This window comes from Giraffa tippelskirchi, chromosome 8, assembly GCF_054371585.1.
Source record: "Giraffa tippelskirchi isolate mGirTip1 chromosome 8, T2T-mGirTip1v1.2.pri, whole genome shotgun sequence".
NCBI lineage: Eukaryota > Metazoa > Chordata > Mammalia > Artiodactyla > Giraffidae > Giraffa > Giraffa tippelskirchi.
This window is the reverse complement of record NC_137282.1, coordinates 38,123,791-38,134,432: the sequence shown is the minus strand read 5'-3', so window position 1 is coordinate 38,134,432 and position 10,642 is coordinate 38,123,791. Positions and strand designations below refer to the sequence as shown.

At 37.0% G+C, this 10,642-nt stretch overlaps 1 long non-coding RNA gene across 1 annotated transcript; it reads left to right on the top strand.

The window, feature by feature from the left end:
* Nucleotides 1–1,682: 1,682 nt before the first annotated feature.
* On the top strand, nt 1,683–9,260 carry LOC145518798 (uncharacterized). The gene is made up of 2 exons (XR_014063300.1): nt 1,683–4,167; nt 8,213–9,260. It is a non-coding gene; the product is annotated as an uncharacterized LOC145518798 (long non-coding RNA).
* Nucleotides 9,261–10,642: the final 1,382 nt, after the last annotated feature.

The following is a 10,642-nucleotide window of genomic DNA, read 5'->3' as shown; positions in this document are numbered from 1 at the left end:
AAGCGACTTAGCACAAGCACGCAGTGTCCTTATAAGAGGCACCAGAGAGTTTGTACTCTCTCTCTCACCCTCCCTCACCCTGACACACTTGCAGGTAGATAGCTTCAGACCATAAAGAGTATGTTACCAAAACTAAACTCTTCCAGAGAATGATCTTGGACTTGCCAGCCTTCAGAACTGTAAGAAAATAAATTTCTGTCATTTAAGCCACCTACTGTTACAGCATCTTGAGTCAAGTAAGATGCTTATTATACTCAAATTTGCATTTGGGAACAATTACATGTTTATGGTTATGAGTGGGGGTAAGTTAAAGAGAAAACTAACTCTGCAAAATTCTGCAGATGGATGGGTGGATGAATAGATAAAATTGTTGAAATTAAATATTCTTCCCACAATTACTAAGAGTGAATAACATATGGTATGTCCATGTTCATCATGTCCTGCTATGAAATCTGTCTCTATTCAAACCATTCCTGAGGAAGACTTCCTGAGTGGTCTGGAAACATATCAGTGAAAGCAAAAAGTAGGTGAAGGTAACATCTTAGAGGATGTTTAAACATCTTCCTCAAGTAATTGCATGATCACTTACAACTCAGAGATGTAAATAAAAAGTAGGATTCTTACATGAAAGTGGACAAAGTAATATGCAAAGTTGACAAAGGAGAATCTTCCAAGTAGAGTGAAAATCATGTATTGGTAAGGAGGCATTAAATCTCGAGGAATTAGGACTACAACAGAAGCTAGGGTTGGAAAGGAAGGATGGAGAGCTATGCTAGGGGTTTTATATAAATATATATATATAACATAAGTATGTAACTATGCATATATATGTATATTTCCATGTCATAGATTGTGGAGTTTATGTCAATACAAATGGTAAAACAGAATATTATAAGCATGGAATTACATGATAAGATGTGTATTTCTAAAGATCACTCTAGTTATGGTGTGTGAAGATGGTTCCAGGAGTAGAAATGAACGTGGAGAAAGTATGTATTTGGTCAATGAAGCTGTCTAAGAGTGTATAAAAAGTATTAAATGGAACTAGGGCATACTAAGGAATTTTTAGAAAGAGGATTTAGTGATAAATTGTTAACAAAATGTGCAAGTCATTTATGCGAGATTCTGAGAAGTATACTTAAACACTTAAGTAAATGGCTGCCCATTAACTGAGATTGAAGAGTCTAGGTGAAGAAAAGGTAGGCAGAGTGAGGGTTGATTATTTTGGGGGGTGTATTTTCAGACATTTAATGGAAACTGTTACATATGAAGTTAATTATAAATACAAACAACACAAAAGAGTTTTCTGGGCTAGAGATAACTGATTGGGAAGTAATTTCATATACATAGTAATAAAGCCAGAATAGAAAAGAGGACCTATTTGGACTATTACATGATGGTGAGAGTTTATACGTGAAGGAGCCCACAAGAAAAAGAATTCAGGAAACTAAAATCCATGCATACTGTGACAAAAAAAGTGACAATAGACATATTTCAAAAGGAATGTGTGCTGGGCTGTGTGAAACACTGCTGCTAAATCAAAAGTTGTGTCTAAAATTGCTGATCAGATTTATTGGATGGAAATCTCTGGTGTGGTCCTTTCAGACATTAACCATAAAATTCAAAATAGTTTGGAAATGAGAGGGGTTGAGGAAAAGAAACTTCTTCACAAAGTTTATCTAGGAGAACATGCAGAGAATTAAGACAATACAGGTAAGAGGAGATAAAATTCTCTAACTTTTTGAGACATTTTAGACTTATAGAAGAGTTGCACAGATAATACAGGGGTCACCACATATATTTTGAGGGTTTTTTGTTTTGTTTTTTTAAAAAAATATGTTCTTTATGAGAGACACATGAAGAGCATTTTTAAAAGCTATTGAAGTTGTGTTATAGACAAGCAAGTTTGGACAGTTCCTGTAAGATAATGAGTAATGGATATTCTGAGTCTCCTGAAAATACTATCACATTCAAGACACTACTAGAGAAGATGGCTTTCAATGTATAATTATGAGGGAGGAAGAAAAAATATGAGTTTCTATGTAGGAATATATGGAAATTTGATGCTATGAATTTAAAGAATTTGTCTCCTAATGTTTTCTGTTTTTCTGTGTATTGGTAGATGGAATAATCTTGTTACTTTGAAGTAAATGGGAAATGAGGCTCTGAAATGAAGGCCTGGAAGAAACAAAAAACTTAGATCCCTCTCCAGTGGTTGTGAGGATGGGTGAGCATAGAGACTGTGGGTTTGCCAAACAATTGGAGGTAGTCATATCCTTAGTCTAGCCACCCACCTGGATCTCTGACTTTTCTCTCTGTAGTCCTATAGCTGGCATAGGCTGGAGAAGGCAGTTTAAAGAATATGGCCAGAAGTGTAACTGAGCTTAGACTTTGAGAGAAAAACAAGCAAAACAATTTCTCAAGCACTAAGAAAAGAGAGTTTGGAATCAGAAGCCAAGGGATTTAAAACAGAGAAACAGAAATGAGACAAAAAGCCCTATTGATGAAGGAGTAGAAATGTGATGGATTGGAAATCCTAGTAAAGAAGAGCAGGCATCGTGGGGCCTTGGACTACAAAAGGTGAATTATGATAAGTGATCATAAACTTCTTCTCCAGACTAATTTTTAAACTAATTAAGTGTAAAAATACCCAATGAGATTTCTCATTAAATTTTATTATGTGTATACATCCACAAGGAAAAAATAATATATTTACATTGTTGGACATTCTCAGTCAAAACTATGTTAAATAGTTCATGCAAACCTTATTTTACATTGTTTTGCAATATTTGGTTATGGTCTGCAATACACCTTACAATTGTGTGCACAATTGGCATTCCACTAGGTGTACATTCTCGTGTCTTTAGCGAATTTAATGTTTAAGTCACCAAATTGATGACTGTTTCTTTAGCTCTTGAGCAGAACTCAGTAACAGGGACTCCATAGCCTGTCAGGGAAAATGTTTTAGTAAGGGTGGCTCTGGCTATTTGAGCCTATAATTAACTTGTATGCACGCTTATTCTGACATACTGGCTTCTTAAATTGTCAAAAGTAAACATTACACTTTATTTTGTGTATGTTATTGATCTTTTGAATTTTAGTTTTCAATTCCATATCATGGATAAAAAAATAAAATTTTATTCTAATATAAAAGTTGTCTTCTTTATTTCCTTTCAGGCAGCCTATTCTGAGGCTAAAAACAATGGTCAAATCAAATATTATACAATGTAAATTATCATGAAATGTAATATATTAGCATGGATGTCTACTAATATTTACAATATCTAGCAATGTTTTTTCCATGTTAAACTGAGAACTTCAAACAATGCCCAAGGAAAACCACTCAAAAAGCATAATGCTAGATTTCTTGAAGTGTTTTGTTCCCCGTCAGAGGAAGAAACAAAGTGAGACCCAAAGAGATATAAGAAATAAGTAATCTGTTTAAGAACAAAAAATGGCCCTATATAGGAACATAATGTGCCAGAAAAATAGATTTGAAATGACACAGTATCTAGATGTGCACAGAGGGGGAAAAAATTATAGATGTGCCATAATGGAAGAGAAAGACTGCACAAAAGCAGTTCAGAAAGTACATTTCTATGCTGTTATCCCATTTTCCTTTTTCTTTCTGAAGTAATACCTCTTCCAATTAATTTCCATCCATGCACATATTCACTGTGTATTATTTAGAAGAGAAGCAGCTCTATATTTTAAGAGGAGATGAGATTATAAAAGGAGGAAAGCTTAATGATATAGAAGATTGAAGGGAAAAAAGCCCCATGAAATTAGATTAAGAGAAATATAAAAGAAACCATACAGTTGTGTTTAATATTATAACCAAACAACTTTGTTGCAAAAAACAGAAGCTGGCAAGACAAACCAGTGTGATATTTTAGCCAGTGTTAAAATGCAATTCATTTTGTCCTTTCCTCAAAAGATATATTTAGATAATAGTTCAATTTTGCTGACTTTTCACCAAATCAGCATTCTTAATTATTGTTTTTAGGAACCATGTCGAAAATAATTCTCTCACTGAGGATGGCATTTATTAATACACTTGGGAATTTTCTTCTAGCCCTTGCTATGTGTAAAGACTTGAGCGAGGTACTGAATTCTCCACGAAGAGTAAGACGTGATTTCCACTTTCAAGGTCTTAACAGTATATAGGTAAGTATGCCAAAACACACTTGGAATGTGCAAAGTGATAAAATGGCAATGCATTAATTTCCTATACTTCCCATAAATACATCAGAAATCGGTCACTTACATCTACAGAAACTTATTGTCTCACAGTTAGAGGCCTAATGCCTAAATCAAAATGTTGGCAGGGCTACAATTCCTCTCAAAACTATAGTGGAACATCTATTTTTGCTACTTCAAATTCTGATGACTCCAAGTGTTCTGTGGCTTGTGGCTACACTGCTGAAGTTTCTCTGGGTCAGACAGTCTCCTCCTCTTGTGTTTTTCTCCTTTTCTGATTGTCTCAAAATTGTCTCTCTCATGAAGATAAATGTGATTGTATTTAGGGCTCTTCTGGTTAATCCAAAGTAAGTTCTTTCAAGATTCTCAACATAATCATACATTCTTCAATCAGCTCAGTTCAGTTGTTTAGTCGTGTCTGACTCTTTATGACCCCGTGGACTGCAGAACACTAGGCTTCCCTGTCCATCACCAACTCCTGGAGCCTGCTCAAACTTATGTTCATCAAGTCCATGATGCCATCCAACCATCTCATCCTCTGTCATCCCCATCTCCTCCTGTCTTCAATCTTTCCCAGCATCAGGGTTCTTTTCCAATGAGTCGGTTCTTCACATTAGGTGGCCAAAGTATTGTATGACTGAATATTCAGGACTGATTTCCTTTAGGATGGACTGGTTGGATCTCCTTGCTGTCCAAAGGACTCTCGAGAGTCTTCTCCAACAACACAGTTCAAAAAGCATCATTTCTTTTGTGCTCAACTTTCTTTATAATCCAGCTCTCATATCCATACATGACTACTGGAAAAATCATAGTTTTGACTAGACAGACCTTTGTCGGCAAAGTGATGTCTCTGCATTTCAATAGGCTGTCTAGGTTAGTCATAGCTTTTCTTCTAAGGAGCAAGTGTCTTTTAATTTCATGGCTGCAGTCACCACCTGCAGTGATTTTGGAGCCCCCAAAAATAGTCTCTCACAGTTTCCATTGTTTCCATTTGCCACGAATTGATGGGACTGGATGCCATGATCTTAGTTTTCTGAAAGTTGAGCTTTAAGCCAACATTTTCACTCTCCTCTTTCACTTTCATCAAGAGGCTCTTTAGTTCTTCTTCACTTTCTGCCATAAGGGTGGTGTCATCTGCATATCTGAGGTTATCGATATTTCTCCCAGCAATCTTGATTCCAACTTGTGCTTTATCCAGCCTGGCATTTTGCATGATGTGCTCTGCATATAAGTTAAATAAGCAGGGTGACAATATACAGCCTTGACGTACTTCTTTCGCAATTTGGAACTAGTCTGTTGTTCCATGTCTGGTTCTAACTGTTGCTTTTTGACCTGTATACAGATTTCTCAGGAAGCAGGTAAGGTGGTCTGGTATTCCCATCTCAAAGAATTTTCCACAGTTTGTTGTGATCCACACAGTCAAAGGCTTTGGCATAGTCAATAAAGCAGAAGTAGATGTTTTTCTGGAACTCTCACTTTTTCGATGATCCAATGGATGTTGGCAATTTGATCTCTAGTTCCTCTGCCTTTTCTAAAACCAGCTTGAACATCTGGAAGTTCATGGCTTCACGTACTGTTGAGGCCTGGCTTGGAGAATTCTGAGCATGACTTTGCTAGCATGTGAAATAAGTGCAATTGTGCAGTAGTTTGAATAATGTTGGCATTGCCTTTCTTTGGGATTGGAATGAAAACTGAGCTTTTCCAATCCTGTGGCCACTGCTGAGTTTTCCAAGTTTGCTGGCATATTGAGTGCAGCACTTTCACAGCATCATCTTTTAGGATTTGAAAGAGCTCACCTGGAATTCCATTACTTCCACCAGTTTTGTTTGTATTGATGCTTCCTAAGGCCCACTTGACTTCGCATTCCAGGATGTCTGGTTCTAGGTGAACGATCACACTCTCAAGGTTATCTGGGTCATGAAGATCTTTTTTGTATAGTTCTTATGTGTAGTCTTGCCACCTCTTCTTAATATCTTCTGCTTCTATTACGTCCATACCATTTCTGTCCTTGACTGTACTGATCTTTGCATGAAATGCTCCCATGGTATCTCTAATTTTCTTGAAGAGATCTCTAGTTTTTCCCATTCTATCATTTTCCTCTGTTTATTTGCATTGATCACTTAAGAATACTTTCTTGTCTCTCCTTGCTTTTCTCTTGAACTCTGCATTCAAATGGGTATATCTTTCCTTTTCTCCTTTGCCTTTAGCTTCTCTTCTTTGCTTAGCCTCCTCACACAACCATTTTGCCTTTTTGCATTTCTTTTTCTGGGCGATGGTCCTGATCACCGCCTTTTGTACAATGTCATGAACCTCCTTCCATAGTCCTTCAGGCAATCTGTCTATCAGATCTAATCCCTTGAATCTATTTGTCACTTCCACTGTATAATCATTAGGGATTTGATGTAGGTCATACCTGAATGGTCTAGTGGTTTTCCCTACTTTCTTCAACTGAAGTCTGAATTTTTCAATAAGGAGTTCATGATCAGAGCCACAGTCAGCTCTGGGTCTTGTTTTTGCTGACTGTATAGAGCTTCTCCATCTTTAGCTGCAAAGAATATAATCAGTCTGATTTTGGTATTGACCATCTGGTGATGTCCATGTGTAGAGCCGTCTCTTGTGTTGTTGGAAGAGGGTGTTTGCTATGACCAGTGTGTTCTCTTAACAAAATTGTTTTGTTTCCCCTGTTTCGTTTTGTACTCCAAGGCCCAACTTGCCTGTTACTCCAAGTATCTCTTGACTTCCTACTTTTGCATTCAAGTCCCTTATAATGAAAAGGGCACCTTTTTTGGCTGTTAGTGCCAGAAGGCTTTTAGGTCTTCATGGAACTGTTCAATTTCAGCTTCTTCAGCAATACTGGTTTGTGCATAGACTTAGATTACTGTGATGTTGAATGGTTTGCCTTGGAAATGAACAGAGATCATTCTGTCATTTTTGAGATTGCACCCAAGTACTGCATTTCAGACTCTCTTGTTGACCACGAGGGCTACTCCATTTCTTCTAAGGAATTCTTGCCCACAGTAGTAGATGTAGTGGTCATCTGAATTAAATATGCTCATTCCAGTCCATTTTAGTTCCCTGATACCTAAAATGTCAAAGTTCACTTTTACCATCTCCTGTTTGACCACTTCCAATTTACCATGATTCATGGACCTAACATTCCAGGTTCCTATGCAGTACTGTTCTTTATAGCATGGGACTTTACCTCCTTCACCAGTCACATCACAACTGGGCTTTTTTTTTGTTGTTGTTTTTTTTTGCTTTTGCTCTGTTTCTTCATTCTTTCTGGGCTTATTTCTCCACTCTTCTCCAGTAGCATGTTGGGCACCTACCGACCTGGGGAGTTCATCTTTCAGTGTCATGCCTTTTTGCCTTTTCATACTGTTCATGGGGTTGTCAAGGCAAGAATACTGAAGTGGTTTGTCATTGCCGTCTCCATTACCTTCTTTTTTTTCCATACTAGGTAATAATTCAGACATCCTGATTATTAGGGCATGGATCTATCTTTTGGGTGTCATGATTCAATTCATTATGATCAATAAAATACCAAAGTCTAGAAGAATAGAGAAAGAAGTCAGGGAACCCTGTGCTTTTAAGGGAAGTATTTTGAACCTGACAGAGAAAAAGTTCTATTTTTAAAGACAAAAAACAATCCATGCCGAGTAATTACTTCTGTGTTGATCATGATCCCACACATGAATACATATTATGTCATTTGAACATCATGAAATCTTAATCAGCAAATGATTATCCTGAGTGATTTGTAGTGGAGTTCAAGAATTTCAGGGACATTATATGACAGTTCTAATTTCTCCAGCCATAATGCTCCTAAGCGCTAAAGCCAGGACTCCTACCCACATTTTTCTGAGCCAAAACTCATGCACTTTTAAGAATAAAGAATATAGTAATAATAATATTAGTATTAGTGTTAACTATAAGAATATATTAATATTGTTTTTATCTTTTGAGTATGATGTGCTTACTCTAAGTTTGTTTTCTTTTTATTATCTCACAGTAAGGGCAGCACTTTGGATTATTTTACCAGCTACACAGTCATTGCTAGAACTGCTACTACCATGAATTGGTGAGCCAGTAAAAGCAGCCTTTAAAAGCAAGAATCTTTTAGCCATGTGCCTATGGGGCTTGCTGCCAAAGCAATCCTGACGCATCTCATACAGGCAAAGAAAATGGAACCTCTGAGCCAGAGGTAACATCAGCAGAACTGATGAAATGAGAAGCTGTGCTCGCAGGCTTCAGTAGCATCATCATCTCTTCCAATTTATTGATATATTCTTACTGAGGATAAGGAAAGACTTTTTGAGGCAGGCTTACCATCGATCAGTTCCAGAATGCTTGGAGGTGAGGGAAGCTTGGCTTATACATGAAGCGCAAAGCATCTACATTTTATTAGGCTGAGCATCACATAGGCTGTTTTGCCTTAAAGCATAAATGAAGATCAAAGTGGAAAAGAGATTTAGTGGCACAATTTGATAGATCACTGTTTTTTTTAAAAAAGAAATCATATAATGAACTAATAATAGAAGACAAGAAACTTTGAAAACTCTAAGGGAACTCGGCTGTTTATCTCCAGTTATAACATCGTTTGATGAAATTATTTTGAAGTTTTAGAAAGCTTCAGGCTTTGAGAGATCAAGCTATAAATCTTATAGATTGACCCTTCCTAATTTGTAGTTTTGCTTTCTCATTCTTCATTTTTTGATGGCATGAGAACTTCTAAGCCACCAGTTGATGACAAGACAAAGAGCAAATGATTGTATTAGTGTGGATCTTGATCTACATTTTGTACTCATTTAAAAGAGAGAAAGTTTAATTTATGGACCAAGAGTTATCAAAGATGGTCATTCTTTTCATGGCTTTGTTTAATCTCATTTTGTAGCCTTAGTGTCTGGAAAATGTGTCTGTTAGTCACTTAGTCGTGCCTGACTCTTGGCAACGCCATGGACTGGCAGACTGCCAGCCTCCTCGTTTCTTGGAATTCTCCAGACAAGAATACTGGAGTGGGTTGCCATTTCTAATTTCTTAATAAAGAAATATGTAGTGAATCTGGATACATTGCATTTATAAGACCTTCAACGTTAAACCTACAGACTCAGGATCTTCTGTATATTCCTGGCCTCACCTTTTCTCCAAATTTCAGCCTAAGCAGAGGCACAGCCTGTCAAAGGGAATTTATTTTCGTTTGGTCACCCTGCTCACAGCTGATCCTCATTAGGGAAAACAAACCTCACTTTAAATAGAACTATTGAGGGCTAAGGTAGAGGTCAATGTAAATTAGTTCACAAAGTGAGACTTCAATAGTTACCTAGTAGAGAGGCAGGAAGCCATATAAATAGATACATCAATTTGAAAGAAAAGGCCTAAGGCCTGTTTTGTTCAAAGCTAAGCCTTTAAGTGAGTCTCTCTCCTGTCTCTCAGCTTTCTTTTCTCTCTTTCACAGATGTTTACCTGCCTATGAATAAGCACTGAGCATCCTTTTTGAAGTTTGTTTCCATGCAGCATCTGTGAGAATTTTGACTTTAGGTCTTACTTCAAAGCTTCTGTACCTAATGATAGCCCCCGACAGATGATTCAACAGTAAAGCACACCCTCCCAGGAAGGCATTTCCATGTGACACAATTTTTGATGTTTAAGAGCAGCATAAACTTTCAAAAGGCAAACAAGATATGCTGGGTGCATGTTAGGAGAGAAATCAACTTTTCTGTGCCAAAGAAACGATACCAAAATCGTAAAATGAGTTTCTAATACTACCTTTTTGGCAAATCTCAACTTGATTTTTTCTTAGCTCTAAAAAATAACAGAGCCTCTATTTAGTAAATGTCTTGATACTGAAATGAAAAGCAAAAGCCAATGCCTTGAACAAGCTCAGAAATTATTAAGTAGTATGTGTTATCCTTGCAGAGACTTGTCCTAATAATCTTATATATTCTACCATATTTAAACTTTACAATAAGGCAGTTCAGTACTAGATTTACCTAATTTTACAGATGAGGAAGCTGATATTTAAAAAAAATCATGTGAATGTTCCAAGATGACATACCTAATAGTGGGTGAAATCAAAATTTAAACTCACTAGATTTACCAACTACATGGAATCATTACTTGAAGAATATTCCTGGAATAATGAATATTTTAACCTATCTTATATATAACCACTTTTATATTTTTAAGAAATATAGAAGACAATCGGTTCACTTCAGTCACTCAGTCATATCCGACTCTTTGCGACTCCATAGACTGTAGCAACCAGGCCTCCCTGTCCAGCACCAACTCCCGGACTTCACCCAAACCCATGCCCATTGAGTCGGTGATGCCATCCAACCATCTCATCCTCTGTCGTCCCCTTCTCCTCCTGCCCTCAAACCTTCCCAGCATTAGGGTCTTTTCAAATGAGTCAGCTCTTCACATCAGGTGGCCAAAGTATTGG